Here is a 22,375-nt window from a genome sequence, read left to right as displayed (position 1 = left end):
CCGCCTTCAGAACCCGCAAATGCACGGACACACGTGCCCTCTTCACTGGCCCGTTTAGCCCTCTAACATTCCAGGTGATCAGCCTGGTTGGGGGGCACTTCGCCTCCCCCTTTGCCGATCAGCCATCCCCTTTCCTTGGCCAGCCCCCCAGCCATGTGTCGCGCATCCTCTGGCCCGCCTCCTGGCCGGCTCTACCCCTGACCTCCCCACTGTTGCCATGTCCAATTTCCATCCTCGTCAGATGATCAACCCCCCCCCCAGCAACACCATCCTACCACCTAACCCCCTGCTCAAATCTAACCATATGAACACCCCCCACCTGGCTTCCATTGACTAGCCCACCCAGCTGGCCTGGTGGCTCCCTGCTTCGGCGCGAGCGCGTCTCTCTTTACAACTTCTGGCCTAAAATTGGACTCAGATGACTAACAGTGGCCTTCATAATTTTTGATATACAATACACAATAGAGTGTGCCCTGTTATGTGGAGGTGTGACAGGACTCGGAGTGCCAATTTGCAAAATCTGCAGTATAATCAAATAAAAGGGATCAAAGAATTCCCACTTCACAAATAATCACCAGCTTCTAAAATAAATTGCCACATTGTACAGAAAATCATGTCTCAACTGAAGAATTGGAACCAGATCAGTTCCTGATTCAGTCGAGCGTATATGGCTTCGAGATTGGAGAAGAAAAAAGGAAAATCATCACATTGAACTACTGTGGTTTAGGATAAAAACCGAGTGGGCCGTTTCTCCTTTGTTTTCTCTTAAAGTTAGAGCCAAACCTTGCAGGAATGAAATTAGGAAACACTTTCACACACAAAGGCGGGGGGTTTATGGTCCCTTTGTAACTGGAGATGGAGGCAGGGGGTGTGGAGTGGTGTCAGAATGGAGTTCCAATGTCACCATGCCAGGTCCAGATTTTACAATAGATGGACAGCAAGTCCTGTGGGAATGGCGCTTGGTTACAACATAAAAGTGGTTCAGGCAATTAAAACGGCAACTGAGCAGAATATTACAGACACATTCCACCTTTTCAGAAAGTTCACATCGTCCATGGTGCACCAGAGCCCCGGCAGTTTTGTCTGCATGGCAACAAGCTGGCAACACAGGCAGCTGCTGGGTCAGGAAACATGTCTTCACAGACAGTGGCCAGAGCATATTGCAGGGGGAGAGTTCAGGTAGCAGGGTTTTGAGATTCAGCCCCCATGGTGTTATCTAGCAGCTGATACATGGGTGTATTGAAAGAGGGCTGAGGGAGAGTGGGACGAAGTGTCTGGAAGAAGCATCTGGGAGAATGGCCCTTGAGACTGGCAGTTCCCATCTACCATGGGCATCATCCACCCAGGAGGCGGGTCCTCCGAAGGGGATTAGAACATGAGATGGATGAAGCTTCAGGCACAGTAAACTGGACAACAGCAACCTCATGGCCACCTACAGAGGTAACCTTGGGCTGGGAAGTGGAAAAAGGCAGTGGAGGGGAGAGCCATGAATGGATAAGAACATAAGAACATAAGAACTAGGAGCAGGATTGGCATTTCAGACCCTAGAGCCTGCTCCTCCATTCAATGCAATCATGGCTAATCTCCTCTTGGCCTCAACTCAACTTTCCTGCCTGTTCTCCGTAACCCTTCAACCCATTACTAATTAAAAATCGGGGCTTGCAAAACCCTACCAATTGTCCTGGCTTGAGACAAATCATACCTCTTTAACCTGTGATTATCCCTCTCTCCAGTTGCTCTGCCTGGACCTGTAGACTTAATTACCTGCAAAACTTGCATTCAAAGTTTCGTATTGCATCTTTGACTTTGTCCATATATATGTTTCTGGAATCCACTTCTTCATTCACCTGAGGAAGGAGCAGTGCTCCGAAAGCTAGTGATTCGAAAGACACCTGTTGGACTTTAACCTGGTGTTGTAAGACTTCTTACTGTGTTCACCCCAGTCCAACGCTGGCATCTCCACATCATAATTAAAAATCTGTCGACCTCCTCCTTAAATTTACTCAATATCCCAGCATCCAGCGCATTCTGGGGTAGTGAATTCCACAGATTCATGAGCCTTTGAAAGAAGTAATTTCTCCTCATCTCTATTTTAAATTTGCTACCCCTTATCCTGATACTATGAACTCTCGTTCCAGATTGCCCCACAAGAGGCAACATCAGCTCTACGTCTATTTTGTCAATACCTTTATGCCATCTTATATACCTCAATTAGATCTCCTCTCATCCTTCTAAGCTCTAGGGAGTATAGGCTGAAACTACTCAATCTCTCTTCATAAGACAAACCCCTCATCTCTGGGATCAATCTAGTGAACCTCCTCTGAACTGCCTCTGATGTAACTGCATCTCTCCTCAAATAAAGGGACCAAAACTGTGCACAATACTCCAGTTGCTGTCTCACTAACGCCTTGTACAGTTGCAGCAACATTTCCCGACCTTTATACTCTATTCCTTTACCTATAAAGGTCAAAATTCCATTTGCCTTCCTTATTACCTGCTGTACCTGCATACTAAGTTTTTGCGATTCATGCAGGAAAACACCCAGATCCCTCTGCACCGAAGCACTCTGAAGTTTCTCTCCATTTAGATAATAAGTTGCTTTTCCATTTTTCCGACCATTATGGATAACCTCGCACTTATCCACGTTAAACGCCATCTGCCAAATTTTGTCCCACTCACCTAACCTATCTATATCCATTTGAAAATTTCTTATTTCCTCATTGCAACTTACTATCCCTCCTATTTTAGTGTCATCCACAAATTTGGTTGCAGTACCTTTTATCCCTACATCCAAGTCATATAGTGTAGAGAAGGAGGGAACCTATTGCAAGGGTGTACAGACTGAGCTACCACTAGACGTTGGAGTGACACAAAGACTGCCTAGAAGATGCCACAGATCTTTGTGCCATAGTGATGAACAAATTGAGTCCCATAAGTATTGGTAATCTGCTGATGTCGGTGCCAATGAAGGTCACATGGTCCTTAACTTACATGGCTCCAGTTCAGTCCAGAGGTCCACTGTAAACACAAGAAGTAAGAGCATGTAGCCAACCAATTATTTACCAATTATTTAGTGTTCAATCACTTTTTAACCATGTAACCATTTCCTCATTTCTTTTATACCAATCAATGTAGAACGGTTGTGGTGTTAACCCTGCCTGTGTGCAGCCTATCTCATGGTGTTAATACGAAACATCAAGGTAAAAGATAAGAAGACTGAAGATATGGAAAGAACTGTACTGAACTGCACTCTGGGCTCAAAAAACAAAGCATGATGGTCAATTTAGTCAAGCCAAAGCTTTGCTGGCATCAGCAAAGCTCTGCACAATGACTTAAACTGTAGAACACATAACAGGGAAAACATGCAGACAGCACTTCATTAAGGGTAGTAAATGTGTCGCTTTCCCCCAGCTTTGAGATCAATAATGGCATTGGAGATAATAAAGCAAAGCTGAGCTGGTTTCAAATGTGACCTTCGGATGGGGCCTACTGGTGAAGGCATAAAAATAATCACTCATGTGATTGAAAACTAATTGAATGGAATAAAAGAACTGGCTTCACCTTCAGCAAGAAAAAAGTTTAAAGAGAGACCCCACAGAACCATTGAGGCTACAGTGGTTGGAACAATTTTGCAAGTTGCTCAGAGGACGCACATGAAGAATTCTGTTATCGGATTGGCCACTGAGACTGACCTCAGTACACAGGGGGTGGGATGCTCTGCCCTGCCGCACCACATTTCTGCCTCACCATGCCGGCGGGATGCTCTGTTATGCCGACCAGTTAATTGGGTTTCCCATTGTGGGGCAGCCACACGCCGTCGGGAAACCCCCGGGCTGCCGACAAAATGGAGCATCCCACCAGCGGAGAATCCCGCCCAGGGGAACTAAGTGCGGGATTCTCCCGCAACTGGCTGAATGGCCCGACGCCGGCGCCAAGAGCGGCGCGAACCATCCGGCATCGGGCCGACCGGAAGGTGCGGAATCCTCCGCACCCCTGGGGGCTAGGCCGGCACCGGAGGGGTTGGCGCCACGCCAACCGGCGCAGATGGGCTGCCGTGGTCCCTCACATGCGCAGAACCACCAGCGTGTTCTTGCGCATGCGCAGGGTTTTCCTCTCTGCGCTGGCCATGGCGGAGCCCTACAGAGGCCGGCGTAGGGGGAAAGAGTGCCCCCACTGCACAGATCGCTGGCCAGGCCAGCCGGATCCTCCCGCACCCCCCTGAGGACTCCGGTAGACGGCCTACCAACTGGGTCCCGCCGTATGGACCATGTCCATTTCACGCAGGCGGGACCGGCCGAAATTGGGTGGCTGCTCGACCCAGAGAATTGCTGGGGGGGGGGGGCCGTTGCCACAGACCCCGACCGGCGCGGCGGGATCCCCACCCCCGCCCGAAAACCGGCGCCGGAGAATTCGGCAGCCGGCGCCGGAGCGGCGGGGCTGGATTCACGCCACCCCCCGGCGATCCTCCGACCCAGCGGGCGGGCGGAGATTCCCACCCTTAGCGTTTGGAAAACAAAGGTAGTTTTAAGGGATTTATATTTGTATTGGTTAACATTAGAAATAAGCTATAGTTTTAAGTGTGTTTAATTTAACCTGGAAGAGTAACCTGAAAATGAAATGGAAATCGCTTATTGTCACAAGTAGGCTTCAATGAAGTTACTGTGAAAAGCCCCTAGTCGCCACATTCCGGCGCCTGTTCGGGGAGGCTGGTACGGGAATTGAACCGTGCTGCTGACCTGCTTTGGTCTGCTTTAAAAGCCAGCGATTTAGCCCAGGGTGCTAAACCAGCCCCTTATAATAATCGCTTATTGTCACAAGCAGGCTTCAGTGAAGTTACTGTGATAAGCCCCTAGTCGCCACATTACGGTGCCTGTTCGGGGAGGCCGGTACGGGAATTGAACCCGCACTGCTGGACTTGTTCTGCATTACAAGCCAGCTGTTTAGCCCACTGTGTTGAACCAGTCCCATCTAACCTATAGTTAGATTCATGCTGGACAGAAGTGTTTGTATGTGTGGGGGTTGGTTAAGTTCTAACTGTGTTTCTATTGTGCTTAGAGAGGGCTAGATATATTGCAGTTGGATACAGGGCACTGAGGAGTGAACATCTCTCAATTTTGCTTGGAGAAACTGGACAGTACAGGCGAGTTGCAAAAATGCAGGCTTCCTAAGGAAAAGGATACAGTACAGATAACCAGGGAATTGGGACAGAAAGAATGTCTAAGATGGTGGGGTTAAAAGAATAGACACCAAGGTATTGTTCAGAAGAATTCAAGGAAGAGTAAACAAAGGATTCTGAATTAAAGAGACAACTACCTTAACCGGATTTAAAGTGGGACAGCAGACTTCAGAGGTGACTCAAATGCTTCTTGCCATTTTAACACAGCCTGTGAATTTAGAGTTAAAGCAATAGAGAGCTGTTGTACAGCAGCTAAGACAAAGAAAGTCTGAAGGGATTGTTGTAAAATCCTGGGCTGGATTCATTGTTAAAAATGGAGCAGAAGCTTTGTTTAAAAGTATAATTTGGGAAACCTGGAGAATTTTGGAAAACAAACTGCTAATGGAAAGCATAATTATGAGAGAAGATGGGTGGGATTCTCTGTAGCCCAACGCCGAAATAGTGATCGGTGATCGGGCGGAGAATAGATTCTGATGCCGGAATTGGGGCCTTCGATGGGCTGAGTTCTCGAAGGCACGGACCATCTGTGATCCAAACGGTCAGGAACCCGGCGTGCTGGCTGCGGACAGTGCCACCACACTCATCCGGTATCCGTGCCGCTGGCTGGGGGGGGGGGGGCTTCTGCTCGGGCTGGAGGGACTGGTGGGGGGTGACCAGGGGGTGGGCTGTGGGGTCACGGTTGGCGGGTTAGTGGTCAAGCACTGCCGGCACCATGTTTTCTGGCATGACCGGTGCAGATCGTCAGCCCTGCACAATCGTGGCCTGGGACCCAACCATTCGACACCTCCCCCTCACTGATCCTGCAACCGGTGAGGGGCTAGCAGCCACACCGCGTAAAACCCCCGGCTTCCACGATAAAAATGCCAGGAGAATGGCTGGGTCTGTTGCCGCGCATGTGCACGGCAGTGACCTGCAGCAGTCACGCAGTAAAACATTGCACCGGCCAGGCGCGGACCGATCTGACAGCTGCCATGCTGGGTTCCTGACTGCTGAGACCACATATCAACCATGCGGTCGGGAACTCGGCCCATTGGAGACGGAGCGTTGAGGGAGGGCCTTCAGGTGGTACGCTAAGGCCGTCCCAACGGCATGCAGTGCGCGACACGATAACGTCATTTCAGAGGGAGCGGAGCATACAAAACCTGCGTCAAACAGGTGGTGGCCCCGATTTCAGCGTCAAAAGGGATTCTCCGCCCAATCACCGATTACAAAATCAGCGTCGGGAAACGGTGAATCCCGCCCTAAGTGTTTTACGCCGGGCAGGATTTGTGGACTTCTATGACAGCAAAACTGGTGCCGCACCTGGACCGATTCAGTGACTGTTAAGGGGCTAGCACCGACGCCACGTGGAACACAATCGATTCCAATGAGAAACGTGCTGGATTCGCCGGATTCACGATTGACACTCAGGAGGCCGACAAGCAGCAGCTGCATATTCACACTTCACTCCCCACACATACACCACCCCAGCCAACAAGATGGCACTGTTTTTTAAAATTCATTTCTGGGATGTGGGCGTCGCTGGTTAGGCCAACCTTTATTGCCCATCCCTAGTGCCCCTTCAAAAGATGGCGGTGAGTAGTTTCCTTGAACGCTGCAGTTCCTGAGATGTAGGTACACCCGCTGTTTTGTTAGGGAGGGCACTAGGATGTTGTCCCAGCGACAGTGAAGGAACGGCAATATATTTCAAAGTTAGGGTGGTGAGCAACTTTGAGGGAAACCTCCAGGTGGTAGGGTTGCCAGATATTTACTGCTCTTGTCCTTCTAGATGGTAGTGGTCATGGGTTTGGAAGGTGCTGTCTAAGGAACCTTGATGAGTTACTGCAGTGCATCTTTTAGATGGTACACAACTGTAACTGTTCGGCGGTGATGGAGGGTTTGCATGTTTGTGGAAGGAAGAGCAATCAAGCAGATTGCTTTTTCCTGGATGATGTCGAACTTCTTGAGTGTTGATGAAGCTCATTCAGACAAGTGGAGAGTATTCCATTACACTCCTGACCTGTGCCTTTTAGATAGTGGACAGGCTTTGGGGGGCAGGAGGCGAGTTACTCGCCGTAGAATTCTAGCCTTTGACCTGCTCTGGTAGCCACCGTATTAATATGGTTAGTCCAGTTCAGTTTCTGATCAATGGTAACCCCCAGGATGTTGATTGTGGGGGATTCAGCGATGGTAATGCCATTGAACATCCACGGGGCGGTGGTTAGATCCACTCTTGTAGGCGATGTTGAGCACTTTCTGTACCTCCTCTCTCTCTCTCTCAGCAGCCACGGTGCCTGTTTCACGATTTGTAAACGCACAAATGAACTACGCAGTCAGGAATTCATCCCATTGGAGGCGGAGAATCGTGGCGGCCCCGTAGAATACTGGGTCGGGCCCGATAATGATATGCCAACGGCGTTTACTATACGTGCATTCTGGAACGCACTGAAGCCACGACGGAAAATTGCGAATTGGCTTGAACACAGCGCCTGCTGCGATTTCAGCGTCGGAACCGATTCTCCGCGTATCCCGATTCTGCCGTTGGCCGAAGGAGAATCCCGCCCTTTATCTTTTTAGCCAGGGTTCCATTCTGGGATCTTCCTGTCCAGTTATAACATCAACTGTAAATTTAACATCGGCAACAGTAATTGTTGTGAGTATGTTACTACTTAGTAGTTTAAATAAAGTGTTATTAATCTGCTGAAACTTCATCCACATTGTTGTGTCATTGTTGTCCAGATAGAGGCAAAGGAACCTTTAGACCAAGTAGAAGGTCTAACAAGATGAAGGAGGCCACTCAGACCATGATCAGTAGGATCATGGCTGATTGGACTTTCAACTTCATTTTCCTGCCTGCTTCCCATATTCCTTAATTCCCTGAGAGACCAAAAATCACTCTATCCCAGCCTTAAATGTGTTCAGCGATGGAGCAGTGAAAAACCCTAGGCTGGAAGCAAAAGTGATACACATCAATCACAGAGTGACCCGAGCCACCAGCAACCAAACCACCGGTGTCCTAGAATTGTGATTCAGATGCCTGGATGGATCGTTTTGGTGGGGCATGTCAATAAGCCCCCAAGATCCTCTGCCAGATCAGGTAGTCTACTCTGTTTTGCACAATCTTGTGCTGCAAATGGGAGATGGTGGGGGTTGAGGGCAGTGGGGGGATTGGCGGGAGGGGGAGCAGGTGCAGCAGGTGGAGGTGCTGTGACCAATGAGGATATAATGGAGAACCAAGCATTCTTTGAGATGGAGGATGACAAAGAGGTTGGTTAGCAGCAGCATTTGGAAGGGCATGAAGGGGCCACATGTCAGTGCAATGACAAAAGCGCAAGGCCGTGCCAGACAATTCTTATACCATACACATTTCAGACAATTTTTGCAAGATCATCCTTTCAGCCAGATAAAGGCCCACCATCACTGTTACCATTTAGCTCAATTTCAAGTCCAGGCACTTGGTCAACACTGTGACCACAAACACTCCCAAACAGCCCTTGGGGTGAGCTATGGTACTCTCACACTAGCAGAGGGCTTCGAGCAATAGCTGGAAATTTTGACAAAACAAATAACACCTTTACTGCACATGTTAGCAGTAACTCCTTAATTATATTTTCAATCACGCAGTCCAAGTGAATCGAGGCTCCTTTAAAAAATATATATTATCTGGTTCTCCAGCTTGTTGCCAGTTTACATAGAGACTGAGTGTAGACCTTTCTGCTCCATGGTCTGAGATGACCTTGGCAGCCGTTCCCTGATGGCCTGGGACTTCTGGGGCTCCTTCATGTTGAGCACCTTCTTTCATCGCAGCTACTTGAGGCACCCATGGCTGAGGAGCTGCTGTCACTGAGGAGCGCCCTCATAGGAGCCTCCAGGTACAGAAGGTAGCAGCTCCTCCTCAGGATCAGCGAGCGGAATCATGGACCCTGGTGCTTCTTCTGTTTCTGGGGCCCTTAGCCACCCACCCCCCTCCGCCCCTACCATTATCCTTCCCCCTCTCATCCTTCGGGTTTCAAGAATTTAGGAATATGATATTTAGCAAAACCTTTGGCTTTTGTACTCTGCGCCTTTATTTACAAAACTCATCGAAAGTTCAGCTTTCAGTCTGATACAACCACAACTTTCTCGGCCAATTCCACAAAACTTGGTTGTTCATGCTGTGCAACCAGTTCCGCTTCTTTGAACCTGGCCCGTGTGAGATACAGACAGCAACATCCAAGAGACTTGCATCTCACAAACAATAGAAATGGGATGTATTAATGAAAATATCATGAATTAATAGTGACGTATTTTATTGATGCATGACTCCTTCCAAGTTTAAAAATGGCAAAAATTAACACCAACCAATTCACCAGCAACGATGTACTATTTCTATGTACATAAGTGGGATTTGTTAACAGAAAGATTACACTTTGAATTGAGTGAAAGATATTTTCTCATTTTAAATTGAAACTTACCACAGTTACAAATGCCCAGCATGGAGCGTATAATAGGAGAGAAAAGTACTGCAGATCTAAAATGTAAACAGAAAATGCTGGAAATACTCAGCAGGCCAGGCAGCATGTGTGAAGAGAGGAACTGAGTCAACGCTTCAGGTCAATGATCACACTAGTTTTGATGAAGGCTCATTGACCTCTGTTTATATTGCAGATCATTGGGGCTTTGGAGATGGCCAAGAGGGTGAGTCGGGGATCAAAGTGGGAGTTGGAAATGGGAGGAGTTGGGCACACAGCCATCCCGGGGGTTGTGTGTGGAATCAGAGATTGTGGTGTGTGTTAGCTCATTGGCCCTGAAGGAAATACTTCAGCGCCTTCTGGTTCACAAGCAGTGCACTAACCACACATACCTCATGGATCTGGATCTTCCTGACTCTTTTTAGCTGCTGTTAAGAATTGGGAAAATTAAGATTAAAAAATGAAAAGGGGAATTGATAAGGGCAGCTGTCTGAAGGGGTGTTTTGATATGCAAATTAGCATACCAGTAGAAAAGAAAATGCCTACCCTTGTGACTGAGGGAAAACGACGGTGTATAGAAGAGGTAACTTCAAAGTGGAGAGCTAATATGCTAAAAGTCAGGTCCATAGGGTGGGTAACATCGAAGGAAATGAATGATATATCTGTAGCACAATAACTGGAGAAAGGGACACAGTAGAGGAAGCTATCATCACAGCCACATAGCTTAAAGAAAACAGTCTCCCCCGAAACCAAAGAGAAAATGCTGGAAAATCTCAGCAGGTCTGACAGCATCTGTAGGGAGGGAAAAGAGCTAACGTTTCGAGTCCAGGTGACCCTTTGTCAAAGCCTTTCCTGAAAACAAGTTTTTGCTAAAAGGTGACTGGTTAAAATCCAAAACTCGAATTGATGAGGTTAAACCTTTGCTGAAACTGAAGATGGTTTGCCCAAACATGGACAAATAAAATGTGTGTGGTAATTATCTGCTGGATTCAGCTCTTGGAGTTATATCATATTGAATGTTGTTTGGGAACAAGGGGCATCTCAGAGTTCAGGAAATGTAGATAGTTGGGAAGAAAGGGGTAACTTCATGTAATACTGTGTGTGTAGATCCTTCAGTGTGGTTAAGTTTACTCTTTTAATGTATTATAGTCCTTCATGTCATGTACTTTTCTTCTAAGTTTCAAATGTCCTTTATTAACTGATCACAAAATAACTGGACTATTCCTCCCTGGTTTGCATGTCTTTTCTCACAGAATATCAAACTGAAAATATAAACCATTTGTACCATTTTACCCTTCTGAGTTTTGGGATACCCTTGCTTTAAAAATCAACTGTTTTGTTAAAACTGGCGGATATCCAAGATTGCCTCTGTTAAAACCCAAAACAGGCAATTAGGAGGCAGATTGAGGTTTCCATAATTTTTACTTGCCTCTTCTTCATCCAGAACTTTTAGGGATTAAAATTACGCCTGGTATTTTTGACTGTGTTCGCTTACCCTAATTCTTCGAATACTGCTTGGCAACTATTTCTCCGGTGAAGAATCTTGGAACATACACTATGTTAAATACATTCAAAGCTGTTGTTTTCTTTCTCTGTTACTTTCTTCGTGTGACACCAAATCTTGTTATTTTCCCTCTGGTCTTTTTAATTTTCATAGGCAATACGAGACATGTATTTGGAAGAACCAACAGTCAGCCTCTGCCAATGCTGTTCCACACTGGGAGACTTGTGACAGACAAGTGTGACCCTCTCCAATTTCAACACCCTGAAGGGACGTGGTTTGTGTTAAAACTATTTTCGAAAATAATGAGTGGTGTTAATGAAGTGAAAAATAGTTTGGCTCCCAGAAATGTTTTTTTCCAATCAGTGTAAGTGGCCTCAATTTGAGCCCCAATTTGGCAGTAAATAGCAAAGCCACTTTGAAAGGCCTCCGACTAGCTGTGGGAGGAAGCAGAAAGTACGGGAGGAGTTTTCCATTTTCAAAACCAAGTACGGTGATGGGCGGGTTCTGTGACGTGTATCCCGCTGCTCGGAATGGTGAGAGATTGCACCTCATTTCACGCTTGGGACCTCATTGATTATGCATAGGTGAGCATCTCTCTGAACCACAAGGCCTGGGTGCCATTTTCCAATGCCATCAAGCACAAACAATTCACTCTCTCCTCCCCCAGCCACCTCGGTGGCATCCTCCTCAAATTCCACAAGCGGAATGATGTCGGTCACCCTCCTCCTGGTCTGGGGTGCTTCCTGCTTGTTGTGGGCAAGTCTGCCCTGGATGAGGAACAAAAAAAGAATGTAGTGAGAAGGAATGAAGCTGGGGCTGGGAAGGATGTGCGGCTCCTCTGTGTATGATGAGTCCTCTCCAGGAGGGGCTGAGGATGCAGTGTGAGCAACATGACAGATGAGATGCTGGTGATGTGTACATATCTGTGAGACAATCAGTGATTGACAGAAATCGTTCCTATGGGGAAGGGGAGATCTCAGCAGCTTGGTGCATTTAACACCTCCATGAGTTTATCACATCCTGACAATCACAGTGAGGGAAATGCTGTCTCCTAATCCACGTGCTCATCAAATAAAGCTCTCTTCTCTTTCTTATAGGTACCAACAGATAGAGGCCCCCAAAGCTAGCCAAAATAGGTCTCAGCCCCTAGGCCTCACCAGATGAGGAATCTGACATAAGGCCCGCAAAGCTGGTCAACATAGGTCTCAGCCCCCAGGCCTTGCCGGATGAGGACTCTGAGGAAGAACTATCACGTCGATCACCTGTATCCTCCACCAGCACAGGGACACATACCTTAGTATTGATGTATTTGTATAAATTCCCCACAGTACAAACAAAAAACCCACCAACCCTGCTTAAGAATAATCTTCATTCTTCTGTTTATCCATCTGATTCATTCATGAGCGTGACTTTGGAATTGAATGCGCTTAAACAACAAATATTTTTGCCAGACAATGGATTTGCTGGATTGGAAGATTGCAGTTCCGGTCAACAAAGATCAGGAGAATCTGACAAAGTTTTATTTCTTCATGAAGCAGAAGCTGGTACCCTAATGTTAAAAGGGAGTTCCACAATGAAAAAGAAGAAGAGAATGTCCGTTTCAACTTTCCACAGTAAATGAGAAGCCCACTGATTTACCTAAGTTCCAGAATGAACAGAGATATAGTAGTATTCAGTCATTCAGCCCATCGGGTCTGTTCCACCATTCAATGTATTCATGACCGGCCATCTACTTCAATGCCTTTTTCCACACATTATCTGAAGTCCCTTAGGTCATTGGTATTTAGAAATCTGTTAATCTCTGCTTTAAACAGAGGTCAAGGGCATGCGCTATCAGGTTCTCCATGACCTTGGCTGAATATGAACTTCCCGTTAAAGGGAAGCCCGTCGGATATAACATCTCCAGCCCGGATGTGGGTCGGCGGGCGAGAATCATTCGGGGTGCGGAGTAGCATTTGTGTACAGCATTTTTGTTTTGCCTCCAAATATTTGTTTCCTTGTGGTCACTCTGCACAGATCCAATGCTTCCCAACCAGGTTAAACATCTTACCTGCAGCTACCCTGTCCTTTCCTTTAAGTATTTTGTAGGTTTCCATTAGATCACCTGTCATTCTTCGAAAAGATAGAGAATACAGACCCAGTTTACCCAACTTTGTTCATAGTGCAATCCTGGCACCCTGGCATCCCGGGTACAAAACTGGTGAACCTTTGTTGGTCTTGCAGCCATCTGGGATGGCCACTTACAATAAGGAATATGGACGGTCGCAAAGCATAAAGGGAAAAATGGACAATGCAAGGTTCAGGCAGGTTCAGAGCCTGAATGTATATTTGTGAGCGAAGAATCCGGACGGTATCGAAACCCCCAACTGATTAGCATTTTGATGGCCCATCTCCGTCAGACAAAGGACTGATACTTGAGAAACCGATACAATCCCAGACATTTCGGCGCCACTCCCTGTACTCAGGAAGAGTAAACAACAGGGTTAATGACCGTTTAGGACAAGCCCAGCTATCAAGGCACCAGCCCCTTTATTGGTTCAAATCGAACACAGTGATCAAGAATTACCCAATTAGAAGGACCGCCCAAAAGAGCGTGAAAACCCCCAAGGATAAAGAGAGAGACCACCATGTGCTCGGCCTCTCTTGGACCTGGCGCTCCAACAATGTCTACTTCCAATTGCAGCACCACCAGAAGCAGGTTCAAATTCAATGCCCGCTACCAGATGGATGAGCCCAGTTACTTATACAGACCCGATAGACCCAGATTCGAAAAACGGCCACTGCTCCTCTGGCCTAAGCCGGGTCCCTGAAGTTAAGTACAGATTGTCATAGTTGATAGGTGTAGTTTAACTAGTAGTGTATGTTGCATGATTAATTGTGTGTGTAAATAAAGTACCCTTGATCTTGAACTAACTAACTGGTGTTTGGCTCTTTGATCGATATACGGTTGTGAACCTTGTAGTGGTATCATTTGATACCTGGCGACTCTGAGCAGTATAATATTGATATACAGAGGAAGGAGGGCAACCTCATTGATTGCCATATTTACAGTAGGTAAAAAAGGCAACAGTCTCCTTAATTAGGGGGCCTTTGGGGTTCTCTTTATTTAGGGGGTCTCTGCAGGGGCTTCATTGAGCGGTGCATCGGACTGCTCAAAATGCGGTCCCGATGCCTTGACGACTCTGGTGGTACAACGCAGTACACCCCCCCAGAGGGTCGCCCGCTTTGTGGTGGTCTACAGCGCCCTCCATGACCTGGCACAGCAGTGGGGCGATGTGCTGGAGATGGAGGAAGAGGAGGAACATGCGGCCACCTCCGAGGACGAGGAGGAGATGCCGGACAAGAAGGGGCTGAAGGACGAGCCGGGGGAGGACCGGCAAGACCAGCCGGAGGATGGGGGACAGGTGGCAGCAGTAAGGGTTTGGCATGCCCGGAGGGCTTGGGAGGCCCTCAACCTCACCTTCTCCACATAGGACATGGCTAGTTCCCTCATCTCACCCCTTCCATCCTCCTGTTCTCCACCTGTCCTTTCTCACCCGCCGTCCCACCACAGCCAAGTCTCCATCTCCCCTCTGGCCCATCTCATCTTCCCTAACCTCCCCAGACACAACCACTCCTCCTCTGCCCGCACGGAACCACCCAGTTCTACCCGCCCTGGGTCTGTGTTACATGACTCCAGAGTGATGGGCCTGTGTCCGCACTCTCAGTGGGGCCATGTCGAGGGCAGGAGGGTGATGATAACCTGCTGTGAGCTGAGCACTGGTGCTCCTCGCTATGCCATAGTTTGACTCCTGCTCGCACCCATCACCTGCACGTGGTATGCTCTGGGTTGGTGGGGTGGGGGTGGGGGGGGGGTGGGGGGGGTGGGGTGGGGGGGCGGGGGTGGGGGGTTGATCCAGGACCACCATGCCCGGGTGCTGGGACAGGGGTTGGAGGTTGGCCTGCAATGTGGAATAAAGTGGCAGAAGCTTCACTTGCCTTGGGTACAATGTGTTTCATTGTTTTATAGCAGTGACCCCAACTGCCCTAGATGCACCGCTCAATGGATGATTCCGCCTCCCTTCCCTGTCCCCCCCCCTTTCCCATCCCTTCTCCAACCCCCTTCTCCACCCCAATGCCCTCTCCGTGCTCTGCCATTACATCTAGGTGTTTTCCCAGGATGCTCATCAGTGATGAAGGCAGCCTGCTGCTCACCATGTCCCATGGCCTTTGATGACCCTGGCGGGCGTCCTGTGGGCTCAAGGGCCGGAGGGCTCAGGTCCACTTGGCGGCGGAGAAAACCCTGCCATGCCACCATGTTCCGGATGCTGACACTGAGACATGTGGTTATCGGGAGGGGGGGGACTCGGGAGTGCTGGTGGCTGCCATTGCCACCCCATAGGGAGGGTCTGGGTTGGCCCCCAGCACCCACTCCCGGTCAGAGACCACATAAAACAGGAGAACCCCTCAAGTGACCCCTTTAATAGGGAGGCTGCCCCCACAGGGACCCCATAAGTGAAGGAACCCCCCACAGCAAGCCCCTAACTAAATCTCACGTTTGAATGATTGGAATGCACTTAACTCACCCGTAACGGGAGATGAATAAATCAAGGCTGCAGCTCTTTGTGGAAGCTGTCAATCACAGCCCGCTTTTAGATCTGAATGAATGGATTTCAGGTAATGGATTTGAGGCTTTTAAACACAGGTTACAGCTGTTCCCTGTCCAGGAATGGACACAAGGGGCGGGATTCTCCGTCAGCAGACGTCGACGCCGAAATCGGGAAATACGATTGGGTGTAGAATCGGTTCCGATGACGAAATATGATGGCAAATCGCAATTCTCCGTCGCCTCAATTGTGTTCCACGTGGCACCTGTGCTAGCCCCTTAAGAGTAGCTGAATCGGTCCTGGTGCAGCGCCAGTTTTGCTGTTGTGGAATTCTACACCTCCTGCACTGGCGTTAGTCTCAGGAACGGAGAATCCCGCCGTAGGGCTGGATTCTTCAATTCTGAGGCGATGTCCCCATGCCGGCATGGGAACGGTGGCGTTTTACGACAGGAAAAACAACCACCGATCCTCCGTTTAGCTGGGGGCTAGCTTGCCAGCAGCGTAGTGCATCCAGCTCTCGCTGCCGATATGGCCTGGAGAATTGCCGGGTCCATAGCCGCGCACGCGCACGGCGGCGGCCTGCAGCGGCCACGCCGTTCAATATGGCGGAGGCCACTCACGGACCCGGCCAGCGAAATAGTCCCCACTTTGGCCTGCTCGCACGCCCCAGACCACCGCGCCACAGTGCCCCTAGCCCCTGATAAAGTCCCCCCTGCCCATGGATTGGCCCTCCCCCAACTGTGGTGGCGTTGGACTGAGACCGCAGCCACCACGCCGAGTTCCCGATGGATGAGACCACACACGACCGACGCCGTTGGGAACTCGGCCAGTCGGGGGCGGTGCATCGGGGGGCCTCAGGCAATGTCCTGAGGCCGTCGATACGTTGCGCGCCGTACTCTGTGAGTACGCCGCTTTGGAGGGGGATGAGCATCACAAAAATGCCGCTGCCCCCGATTCGGTCGGGAACTTTGATTCTCCGGCTGATCGCTGAACGCGATTTCGGCGTAGTCGACCGGAGAACCAGCCCAGAGTGTTGAGCAGGGTGTTTGTTGACAGCAACAAGAAACACCCTGCTATGCAACGGCACTCACATCATTTTCTGCACTGATGAGCTCAGCTCACCAGTTCAAGAAGACGACCTGCAGATCAGGGCGCCATTTTTAAAGGCCCCGATCTTTTGACCCCCCTCAGCGACCCCACCACGGCCTCCACATTCCCCGTCCCCCCACTGGAGCCAACCTACCTCTTCCAGGGTCCTTGAGTCTACGCTCTCCCACTCGTATAGGCAATGGACCCTGGCATGGGCAAACTGATGCTGCCAGCCTAGCATGCTGGCAGTGCCCCTGCCAGCTTGGGAGTGCCACCTGGTCACCATGTGCCACTATGCTATGGTGGCAATGCCATGGTGCCAGGATGGTAGTGCCAAGGTGCCTGGGTGCCCGACCTCCCAGGGGCCTCCAATGGCCTGGGAGACCTGGTAGGGTGTTCTTCAACAGCCGCATTGGCAAGATTGCGGCCCGTATTCAATAGCATTTAATGCCGAAAATGAACCCTCACAAATTTCTCACTATTACTGGCTGACTTGGCGACTGATTCACCAGACTCATGCCTCAGCTTCTCGCCGCTAACAAGGGGGAGCTGCTTTTAAACGCTCCCTCACCTCTTACTCCCAGTCAACACGCAAGGGCGGCAGTGTGCAGACTTGCTCCATGCTTTGGCGATGCTGATCTGGCCAGGCTTCTCGACGCTGTGATTGAGAGGCGGGACATCCTGTTTGTCTGAGGGGGTCAGAGGAGCAGCAGCAGGGTCAACAATGCTGCCTGGGAGGCAGTGGCAGCGGCTGTCAGTGCGGGCAGCATGACCACGAGGACCAACGTCTAATCTCGGAAGAACATCAACGACCTCCACCGAGCTGCAAGGGTGGCATCAGTTCCGCCTGCCACCCCTCAAATTCCCAAAACACCCATCCCCCTCACCCCCCTCATAAATAACCGCACCCTCCTCGCATCCGATCTTCATGCTTGTTCCCCCTGGCACTGGTTGAAAAAGTGTGAGTCCGTCTGCCTCATCAGTAGGTGGAGAAGCTCAGTGAGACCCCTGACTCGAAGGAGACAGTAGCAGCTGAAGTGCGTCATTCAGCCTCTCAGGGCTCCTAGATCATCCTCTTAATTGACAGGTCACATTCAGCTCTCTGTCAGACAGGGGTTAGACATATGTCATCACTACAAATCATCATCATTCTCCTGCAGCATCTGGCCAATCGCTTCAGCGCCCTGCCCATGAATGTAACCGCCATCATAATGACCTTCTGCAGGCACCTCAGTAGTGAGTCAATGTCAGGCGCCATGGGGGGAAAGGTCTTCAAACCTTAGTCCTGGGAGGTCCCAACTCGAGAGTCAATGAGGGCATCCCTAGCCCTGCACCCTATGTGGGATTTGACCATCATCCAAGGTCCTTCCTTTGCCTCCTCCGTGTGTTGCGCCTCGCCGCCTACCTAAACCCACTCCTCATCCAAGGAGATGTGGTGCTCGTCCATCTCTTCTTGGCCCAGCTGCCCTCCCTGCTGCAGTGCAGGTTGAGCAGAGCGCAGCAGACCACAATGATGCATGACAGGCTCTGGGGGTTGAACTGAATGGTTCCGCTACACTGGTCAGGCACCAGAACCGCATCTTAAGCAGTCCAATCGCCTGCTTGACCAACGCATGAATTGATGCATGAGCCTCATTGTAGCGAGTCTCATCGGGTGTTTGGGGTCTTTGTACTGGCATCATCAGCCACCTCCTTGAGTTGATACCCATTATCCCCGAGGAGCTATCTTTCCAGCCTCTGCTCTCCCTGAAAAACATCAGGAATCTGCAAGCATCCCAGAATATAACTCATGGATGCTCCTGGAAAATGGGCACACACTTGCATAATGAGTATTGCGTGGCCCAGACACTGAGGGAGTGGTCCCTTGCAGTTCTGCACTGGAATATCCATGGCCGATAGTGTCTCCTCTTTGGCCTGCTCCCGGAAGGTCAACGGGCCCTGCCTTCCCCTCCTTTGCAGAGCGCTGGCCCTGACTGTGTGCAGCGGTACATCAATGTCGCTGCTGCTGAATCAATTGAATTGCCAGCTTGACTGGCTTGATGATGCTCCCATATCAAAAACTGAAAGGAAGAGAACATCTAAGTGAGCAATGAGGAGCCCTGGCAATACCCTGACTCTCAGCCTCCCTCAGGATCTGAGACACCCACCCTTATGCTTCCCTATATGTGAGCACCTTTCCAATGAGCCTCACCCCCTCCTCTGTCACACAATAGCTACAGTTACCCCTCTCAATCCTCACCTGAAAGAAGTGTTTTGACCCTGAAGAGCCTCAGCTGGCCTTGTGACTCCACCGAGGGTGAGGAGTGAGGACAGTTGAGTGCATTCAATGGACCTGCATTCTAATCTCATGGGGGAACAAGGAGCTGCTACCCATCATGTCCTGAACGGGCTGACTGATGAGCGCATTCACCATTACGTGTTGCATTAGGGACCGCATCTGTGTCAACTCTCTGTTGTGCAGAGGTGAGTATTTGCCTTGTAATTCAATGCTTGGGGGCTAAGCTCCCAAAGGGTTAACTATTAGGTGCCAATCTGCTGCATTACACACTCGTGCATTACAATGCTGAATAAATTGGCACAATTGCCTCAACGAGGAAGGGCAAGGAAGCTAATTAGGCAACTGGCCTCTCCTTCTAGCAGGCGAGGCTCACCCGATGTATATGAAGACTGCAATTTACAGTCGGCTGGGAAGCACCCCTTGTTATAGTCCTTCACTCTGCCCATGCCGTCTGGCATTTCATGGAACCCAACTCAGGGACCTCACAGTCGTCTCCTGTGCTAACCCTGTGGATTCACCAGCTCCCACCCACTTTCCAGCTGCCACTTGAGAAGGGTAATCCGTCAGCGGTGATATTGCCGCAGGCTCAGCAAGGAGGACATGGGAAACCAGCTACCAGGCCACTTTAAACCTTGAGGTTCGCAGCCCTGAAGGGCCGTTAGGAGCCACCCCCGAGATGCCCCCCCCTCCCCCCCCCCCACCACCACCCCGGCCCAAGTTGCATTTATCTGGATCCCTTGCATCCTCTCCGGTGCCCCCTTGCAACTGGCACACTGGTTGGTAACGGCAACCTGAGCGCTCACCTCCGATATCTTCTTCGGCGGTGAGGTCACCAGGATCCCGTTTTTATAGAGCTTGTGCAAATTATCGGTGAAGGGGGAAGTCCCGGCGGGACCTTCCCGGGTGGGCACGTCGCTAGTCATCTGCGATGGGCCAGGACAATTGAGAAACACGATCTTGCCGACGGGAATCACCTTTCTCAATTCTTGCCATATTTTGCACAACACTGGCTGAAAATCATCTCCTTTGATTCAGAAGCTCTCTCCACAAATGCTGCCCAGCCCGCTGAGTATTTCCAGCATTTTCTGTTTGTATTTCAGATTTCCGGCATCTGCAGAACTTTTCTCTCCTATTATACACTCCACGCTGGCATTTGTAACTGCAGTTAGTTTCAAGGTAAAATGAGAAGATATTTATCACTCAAAGCAAAGTGTAATCTATCTGTTAACAAATCCCACTTGTGTTCACAGAAATAGTACATTGTTGTTGGTAAATTGGTTGGTGCTAATTTACTGGAAAGTTTTGTCAGTTTAAAACTTGGAAATGCAACCAGGAATCATGCATCGATAGAATACGTCACTGTTGGTTCAAAATATTTTCATTAATACATCCCATTGTTATTTGCGGAGTTTATGAGGTTCAAGTCTCTTGGATGTTGCTGTCTGTATGTTACATGGGGCCAGGTTCAAAGAAGCTGAGCTGGTTGCATAACATGAATGACCAAGTTGTGTGGAATTGGCTGACAGAGCCGTGATTGTAAAGTGGATCAGACTGAAAGCTGACCTTTCGATGGGCTAAATAACGGCGCAGAGTACAAAAGACAAAAAGGGTTCTGTGAATTCAATATAAGCAGATCAATCCCCTGTGATCATGGTTCCAAATTCTGGTCATCCGAAGGATGTGAGGGGGTGGGTGGGGGAGGGGAGTGGGTGCAGGGCGGAAAAGGGATCCGGAAATAGGAGAGGCACCTTTGTCCTGAGAGGAGGTAGAAAGTCTGCAAAGGAAAATAGATAATCGATTCTCGGCTTGGGTCACTGTCTTTGCGGAGTCTCCTCGTGTCCGCGTGGGTTTCCTCCGGGTGCTCCGGTTTCCTCCCACAAATCCCGAAAGACTTGCTTGTCAGGTGAATTGGACATTCTGAATTCTCCCTCAGTGTACACAAACAGGCGCCGTCGTGTGGAGACGAGGAGATTTTCACAGTAACTTCATTGCAGTGTAAGCCTACTTGTGACAATAATAAAGGTTATTAATTAAATGAGTGGGAAAAACTTTGGCACATGGAGTACAATGTGGAAAAATGTGATCTTGTCCTCTGGTGGGACGGATGTGAAGCAGTATGTTACTTAAATGGAGGCAGACCGAGAAGTCGGTGGTACAGAGAGATCTGGGTATCCTGGTGTGCGAATTACAAAACGTTAGTATGCAGGTACAATAAATAATTAGGAAGGCAAATAGAATGTTGGTGTTTATTGCAATGTGAAGGGAATATAAAAGTTGGGAGGATTTACTGCAGCTAGACAGAACTTTGGTGAGACCACATTTGGAATACTGTGTACAATTTAGTTCCCCTTATTTAAAAAGGAATATAATTGCCTCAGACTCAATGTTGTGATGGGGGTACAATCTTATGAAGGAAAGTTGAACAGGTTGGGATGTACCCTTTGGAGTTTAAAAGAATCAGGGGTGACCTTGTTGAAACATAGAAGATCCTCAGGGGACTTGACAGGATGGATAGCAGGAGGATGTTTCCGCTTGGGGGGGACATTAAAACGAGAAGCCACAGTTTAAGAATCTACCATTTAGTACAGAGATTAGGAAAAATTACTTCCCTCAGAAGGTCATTTGTATGTGGAAGTCTCTTCCACAGAAAATGGATCATTGAATTTCTGCAAGGTTGATTTAGATAGATTTTTGATTGGTAAGGAAGTCAAGGGTAATGGAGGACAGGTAGGAGAGTGGTTTGATGGGCAGCACGGTGGTGCAATTGTTAGCACTGCTGCTGCACAACACCGAGGTCCCAGGTTCGAACCTGGCTCAGTGTCACTGTCCGTGTGGAGTTTGCACATTCTCCCCGTGTGTGCGTGGGTTTCGCCTCCACAACCCAAAGATATGCAGGGTAGGTAGGTTGGCCATGCTGAATTCCCCCTTAATTGGAAAAAAATAATCAGGTACTCTAAATTTATTTAAAAAAAAGGAGAGTGGGCTGAGACCACAATCAGGTTCGCCATGATCTTAGCAAATGTTGGAACGGGCTCAAAAATCTCAATGGCCTACTACTGTTGCTATGTTCCGATCTGTGCTTAGTTTCCCCAAAGAAGAGGAAGCCACGTTGTGAGCAGTGACTACAGCCTAGTAGATGAGCACTCAAAACCCCATAGCATATAAGGCTACAGACTAAGTGCTGGAAAATGGGATTAGAATAGGTAGGTACTTGTTGGCCGGCGCAGACATGAGGGATTAAATGGTCTCATTCTGTGCTGAAAAGCTCTAAAACTCTGAGATTAAGAAAGTACAAGTAAATTATGGATTCAT

At 49.1% G+C, this 22,375-nt stretch overlaps 1 long non-coding RNA gene across 2 annotated transcripts in view; it reads left to right on the top strand.

Annotated features, from left to right (window-relative positions):
* Positions 1 to 11,669, top strand: part of LOC140391448 (uncharacterized) — a 111,987-nt gene extending 100,318 nt beyond the window's left edge. For both annotated transcript variants that reach the window (XR_011935076.1, XR_011935075.1), the window contains exon 4: positions 11,264 to 11,669. This is a non-coding gene — a long non-coding RNA (uncharacterized lncRNA). The remainder of the gene's footprint in view (positions 1 to 11,263) is intronic.
* Positions 11,670 to 22,375: the final 10,706 nt, after the last annotated feature.

Source organism: Scyliorhinus torazame, chromosome 15, assembly GCF_047496885.1.
Source record: "Scyliorhinus torazame isolate Kashiwa2021f chromosome 15, sScyTor2.1, whole genome shotgun sequence".
NCBI classification, from domain to species: domain Eukaryota; kingdom Metazoa; phylum Chordata; class Chondrichthyes; order Carcharhiniformes; family Scyliorhinidae; genus Scyliorhinus; species Scyliorhinus torazame.
This window is presented reverse-complemented; position numbering and strand designations above follow the sequence as displayed.